The sequence below is a fragment of the Pelobates fuscus genome, chromosome 9 (genome assembly GCF_036172605.1).
Source record: "Pelobates fuscus isolate aPelFus1 chromosome 9, aPelFus1.pri, whole genome shotgun sequence".
In the NCBI taxonomy this organism is placed as follows: domain Eukaryota; kingdom Metazoa; phylum Chordata; class Amphibia; order Anura; family Pelobatidae; genus Pelobates; species Pelobates fuscus.
In genome coordinates, this window is record NC_086325.1 from 44,079,537 (window position 1) to 44,086,693 (window position 7,157).

The 7,157-nt window shown below is 34.8% G+C and overlaps 1 non-coding gene across 1 annotated transcript; it reads right to left on the reverse strand.

Moving 5' to 3' along the window:
* Window positions 1–649: 649 nt before the first annotated feature.
* Window positions 650–732, reverse strand: TRNAL-UAA (transfer RNA leucine (anticodon UAA)). The gene has a single exon. It is a non-coding gene; the product is annotated as a tRNA-Leu (tRNA).
* Window positions 733–7,157: the final 6,425 nt, after the last annotated feature.

Sequence of the window (7,157 nt, forward strand, 5' to 3'; positions counted from 1 at the left end):
ATGCAGGAAGCAGTACGTCCTGGCAGCCTACGCACATACGTGAAAGAATCAATACGCGCAAGTATACGATTGTTCGATTCAGCGCTGAAACGCGACCTGACGGCCTCTGCACATGCGCAGATACGCGGACTCCGCGCACGGACCTACGGGAGCTGCTATTACGTCACGACGGGCAAGCACCGCCAGGAAGCCGGGCAGCGGTTGCCATGGTGACGCTGCGCCTTGATTGCGCTCCGTGATCTTATCAAAACCAGTTTTCACGAGTCATTACCTTATCACTCATTCATTCCCACACTTACAACAAAGTGAATAAAACAGAATGATAGTTTTTATTCCCCTCATCTACTTATTTCAGGTTCATCACGTAACCTGCTGTGAATTATGTCAAAAAAACAGCATTGGATTACAAAAAAAGCATATTTATACATTAAAACATTTTTTTTCTACATCCAAATATGTTCCAATTTGCCCAGTAAGGATCCATTAACCAAATTCATGTATTCAGTTTATGTATGAATGCCATGGCATCCAGTGTTCCTGTCTCTGTGTGTTTAGCTATATTTACCGAATAAAAATAATAAAATCTATATTAATACATAAAGTGACTATATGGGCTAAATACATAATAACAGAGGAGGACAAAAATATCTACCAGAAGTGGGGTTCGAACCCACGCGGACATATGTCCATTGGATCTTAAGTCCAACGCCTTAACCACTCGGCCATCCTGGTAACTGAGTGTTTAAACTGTAAGATAGTATTCCTATAGTTACATAACATGCGATTCCTCTCACTAGACATTATGTGTAGTCAAAAACCAGGTAAACATTATACTTAGACTATATTTAACCCCTTTTAACCCCTATTATTAAAAATAATAAAATATGGTGAAAAAAAAAAAAGCAAAACATGTTTTTGGACTTTTACTTGAAAAATCTTTTACTTATCTACAAAAGCTAATGAAAAAAAATGCTAAATAGATTCAAAATTTTGTCCCGAGTTTAAAAACACCCAGTGTTTACATGCTTTATTGCTTTTTTTTGCAAGTTATAGGCCTATAAATACAAGTAGGAAATTGCTGTTTCAATATATATATATATTAAATGTATCAATAGTGACATTGTTACACCGTTATCTGTCATAAATCCCCGAAACACACCTAACATGTACATATTTTTTAAAGTAGACAACCCAGGGTATTTAAAATGGGGTATGTCCAGTCTTTTTTAGTAGCCACCTAGTCACAAACACTGGCCAAAGTTAGCATTTATATTTGTTTGTGTGTTAAAAATGCAAAAAACGCTAACTTTGGCCGGTGTTTGTGACTAAGTGGCTACTAAAAAAGGCTGAACATACCCCATTTGCAATACCTTGGGTTGTCTTCTTTTGCAAATGGTATGCCATCATGGGGCTAATTCTCATTCCTTGGCTACCATACGCTCTCAAAGGCAACCTAACCAATCTGAAAAATTTCAATAAAAAAAAAAAAAAGTAAAATCAAGCCTTATATTTGACCCTGTAACTTTCACAAACACTATAAAACCTCTACATGTGGGGTACTGTTATACTCAGGAGACTTCGCTGAACACAAATATTAGTGTATCAGAACAGTAAAATATATCACAGCAATAATATCCTCAGTGAAAGAGCTGTTTGTGTGTGAAAAATGCAAAAAACTTCACTTTCACTGACAGTATCATCGCTGTGATATGTTTTACTGTTTTGAAACACTAATATTTGTGTTCAGCGAAGTCTCCTGAGTAAAACAGTACCCCCATGTACAGGATTTAGGGTGTCATAGAAAGTTACAGGGTTAAGCACAGTGCTAGCAAATTAAATTATCTGGACTTTTGGCCTGGGTTGGCAGGCAGGTCCCTCAAATTGCAATCATTAAAATTACTTAATTAGGTAAAAATATTACATAAATATGCACGTAGAATTTTAATATATATACATATTTATATATTTGACGTCTACGTGTATATTTATGAAATTATTAACCCCTTAAGACCGCAGGACGTACTATGCCGTCCTTATTTGGGCGGCTCTAAACGCCGCAGGACGGCATAGTACGTCCTGGGCGGTCTTACCCCCCACGTGGCCGGCGGCACATGGCCGCTGCAGATCGCGGTCGGGGGGCATGCCTGGCCCCCCAGGCAGCCCCCCTGTGCCTGGGGACCGCGGTCTGCAGCTTCCGATCGCAGTGACAGGCTGTCACTGCGATCGGTATTTACCATGTGTCAGCCGATTTTAAAATCGGCTGACACATGGAGCCGCGGCATTTTTAATCTGCAGATCGCGGTCGGGGGACATGCCTGGCCCCCCAGGCAGTCCCCCTGCGGTCAGTGACCGCGATCTGCAGAGTATGATCGCAGTGAGAGGCTGTCTCTGTGATCTGAATGCAGAGACAGCCTCTCCCTGCGATCTGATCGCAGTGACAGCCTGTCACTGCGATCAGAGTTTCTATGTGTCAGCCTATTGGCTGACCCATAGTAACTCCAGGCAGGATCCCCCTGCAGATCACGGTGGGGGGCATGCCTGGCCACCCAGGCACTCCCCCTGTGGCCAATTACCGTGATCTGCAGGAGGTGATCACAGTGACAGCCTGTCACTGTGATCACTGATCCTGTGTGTCAGCCAGTGATGTAAAATCACTGTCTGACACTGTCTCTGCCCCTCTCCTGTAATAAAAATAAAATATTAGTTAAAAAAATAAATAAATTACAGTTACACATCAAATATACTTAGATCATTTATATATATATTATATATATGATCTAAGTATATATATATATATATATATATATATATATATATATATACACACACACACACACTAAGTGTATTTTAATATTTATATATATATATATATAATTATATATATTAATATCAAAATACACGTAGAAGGATATTGATTAAATATATACACAATTATAATTATATATATATATATATATTTTATAATAAAAAAAAATATAAATACGTTAAAAAAAATAAATTAAAAAATTAAAAAAAATAATTACAAATATATGTGTGTAATTTCGTTCTAACTGTATTTTGATATTAATATATATATATTGATATCAAAATACACGTAGAACGAAATAATATATATATGTATATACCTAAGTATATACGTATACATCACTATATGTATACCTATATATAAATAAAAATAATTGTAAAAAAATTATATACATATATATATATACATATATATATCCACACACGTGGATATATAATAATTTTACATATATATTTATGTAATAATTTTACATAATTAGGTATCCTAATTAATTACAATTAGCGGGACCTGCCTAACAACCCAGGCCGAAAGTATAGGGAATTTAATTTGCTAGCACTATATTTAACCCTATAACTTTCCAAGACACTATAAAACCTGTACATGGGGGGTACTGTTTTACTCGGGAGACATCGCTGAACACAAATATTTGTGTTTCAAACCCGTAAAATGTATTACAACAATGATATCGTCAGGGAAAGTGAAATTTATTGCATTTTTCGCACACAAACGGCACTTACACTGACGATATTTTTGCTGTAATACTTTTTACTGTTTTGAAACACAAATATTTGTGTTCAGCAAAGTCTCCTGAGTATAACATCACCCCTCATGTACAGGTTTTAGGGTGTTTTCAAAAGTTACAGAGTCAAACATAAGGCTTGCGTTTCAGTTTTTTCACAATGAAATTCGCCAGATTGGTTACGTTGGCTTTGAGACCGTTTAGTAGCCCAGAAATAAGAATTACCTCCATAGTGGCATACCATTTGCAAAAGTAGACAACCCAAGGTATTGCAAATGGGGTATGTTCAGTCTTTTTTAGTAGCCACTTAGTCACAAACACTGGCCAAAATTGGCTTTCAAATTCGTTTTTTGCATTTTTCACACACAAACAAATATTAACGTTAACTTTGGCTAGTGTTTGTGACCAAGTGGCTACTAAAAAAGACTGGACATACCCCATTTGCAATACCTTGGGTTGTCTACTTTTGCAAATGGTATGCCATCATGGGGGTAATTCTCATTCCTGGGCTACCATACAGTCTCAAAGGCAACGTAACCAAACTGGCAAATTTCAATGTGAAAAAACTGAAAAGTGTAACATGCTTTCTTTGACCCTGTAACTTCCCAAAACACCATAAAACCTGTACATAGGGGGTACTGTTTTACACGTGAGACATCGCTGAATACAAATATGTGTATTTTATTGCAGTAAAAGCAAACAGTATTATGACATTCACAGTTAGAATGTCACATAGAACTAAGAAAATTTTAAAAAATCTTATTTTCTCTCATTTTTTTATATTGTATTCATATTAAGTTATGTTCCATACCTAAATATTTGATGTTAAATGAAAGCCCTTTTTCCCCTGAATAAAATGATATATAATAAGTGTGGGTGCATTTAATATGAAAGAGGTGAATTACGGTTGGACAGACATATAGCGCAAATGCCAGGTTTTGTTTACGTTTTTTTTGGATCACAACTTGTACATTTGGCTGCGGTCTTAAAGGGTTAATGTAATTTTGTATGTGGACATATGTATATTTCGTATTATTTTTATTTATTTATTTATACATAGATATATATATCATTACATTCTAAGTGTATTTTGATATAAATATATATATATATATATCAATATCAAAATACTGTTAGAATAAAATTGAATATATATATAATTTTTTTTTAATTATTAAAAATTATTTTTATTTTTTGTTATTTATTTTTATTAACATATTATTTGTATTTTATAATAATATATATATACCATATATATAGTTATTATATATATTGTATATATTCGTGTGTAATTTAAATATAAGTGTATTTTTATATTAATATACGTATATATAAATATAAAAATACACTTAGTGTGACATTATATATATTATATATATACATATATTATATATAGGTATATATAGATATAATACATGTATATATATCATATATATATACACATATTTTTTTTTTTTACACTGATTTCTTTTTTTTTACACTTTGTTTTATGATTTTTCACTTGCAGGCAGATGCAAAGACCCCTATTGCGGTCATGTGATCGAGTGATCACATGGCCGTGGGGTCCTGATCTGCCGAGGGGGGACTGCCCGGGCAGACAGGCAGTCCCCCTGGACCGGGAGGAGAGCTGATCGCCGCCGTGGGACCGACGGCGATCAGGTAAGTTGCCCAAAACCGTTATGACGGTTCAGGACCGTCAGCGGTCCAAACGCACGTTTTACCGCTGACGGTCCTGAACCGTCAGCGGTCCTTAAGGGGTTAAGGACTGGACTGTTTTTGCGATGTTGTACATTTGCGACCAGGCCTCTTTTTACACTTTTGTGGTGTTTGTGTTTAGCTGTAATTTTCCGCTCTCTCATTTACTGTTCCTATACAAATTATATATTGTTTCTTTCAGGACAAAAAAGGCTTTCTTTACATACCATTATTTATATAATCTCATGTAATTTAATTTTAAAAAACAAACAAATATGATGAAAAATTTTAAAAAATACATGTTTTTTTTACTTTTACTTGAAAAATCTTTTACTCATCTACAAAAGCGAATAAAAAAACCTGCTAAATAGATTAAAAATATTGTCCTGAGTTTTAAAATACCCAGTGTTTACATGCTTTTTTGCTTTTTTTTTGCAAGTTATAGGGTTATAGGTACAAGTAGGATATTGCGATTTCAATAGTGACATTGTAACACTATTATCTGCCAAAAGTCTCTGGATAACACCCCACATGTGTACCCCACATATTTTTTTTAAAGTAGACAACCCAGGGTATTCAATATGGGGTATGTCCAGTCTTTTTTAGTAGCCACCTAGTCGCAAACACTGGCCAAAGTTAGCGTTTATATTTGTTTTCTGTGTGAAAAAACAAAAAAACTAAATTGAACGCTAATTTTGGCCAGTGTTTGTGACTAAGTGGCTACTAAAAAAGACTGGACATACCCCATTTGCAATACCTTTTGTTGTCTTCTTTTGCAAATGGTATGCCATCATGGGGGTAATTCTCATTCCTGGGCTACCATACGCTCTCAAAGGCAACATAACCAACCTGGCCATTTGACCCTGTAACTTTCAAAAACGCTATAAAATCTGTACATGGGGGGTACTGTTATACTCGGGAGACTTTCTTGAACACAAATATTAGTGTTTCAAAACAGGAAAACATATCACAACAATTATATCATCAGTAAAAGTGCTGTTTGTGTGTGAAAAATGCGAAACAAAGTGACTTTCACTGACAATATCATTGCTGCGATAGGTTTTACTGTTTTGAATCACTAATATTTGTGTTCAGTGAAGTCTCCCGAGTAAAACGGTACCCCCCATGTACAGGTTTTAGGGTGTCATAGAAAGTTACAGGGTAAAATACAGTGCTAGCAAATTAAAGTCTCTGGAATTTCGGCCTGGGTTGGCAGGCAGGTCCCTCAAATTGCAATTAATAAAATTACTTAATTATGTAAAAATATTACATAAATATGCACGTAGAATTTAAATATATATGCATATTTATATATTTGAAGTCTACGTGTATATTTATATAATCATTTATGTAATTTTGTATATGGACATATGTATATTTCGTATTATTTTTATTTTAATTTAATTATACGTGTATTTTTATATTAATATATGTACATATTAATATAAAAATACACTTAGTATGACATTATATATATATGATATATAGACGTATATTATATAGGTATAATATATGTCTATAAATCATATATATATACACATATGCTCACTCAGTGAGCAGTTCAGAGGTTTTGCTAAGATGTATTTGTTAGCAGGAGTAGTCCCAGAAGATTGGAAGTTAGCGAATGTTGTGCCCATTCACAAGAAAGGTAATAGGGAGGAGTCGGGCAACTATAGGCCAGTAAGCCTTACTTCAGTAGTGGGGAAAGTGATGGAAACCATGTTAAAGGATAGGATTGTTGAACATCTAAAAACACATGGATTTCAAGATCAGAGACAACATGGGTTTACTTCAGGGAGATCATGCCAAACTAATCTTATTGATTTTTTTGATTGGGTAACTAAAATTATAGATCAGGGTGGTGCAGTAGACATTGCTTACCTAGATTTCAGTAAGGCTTTTGACACTGTTGCACAT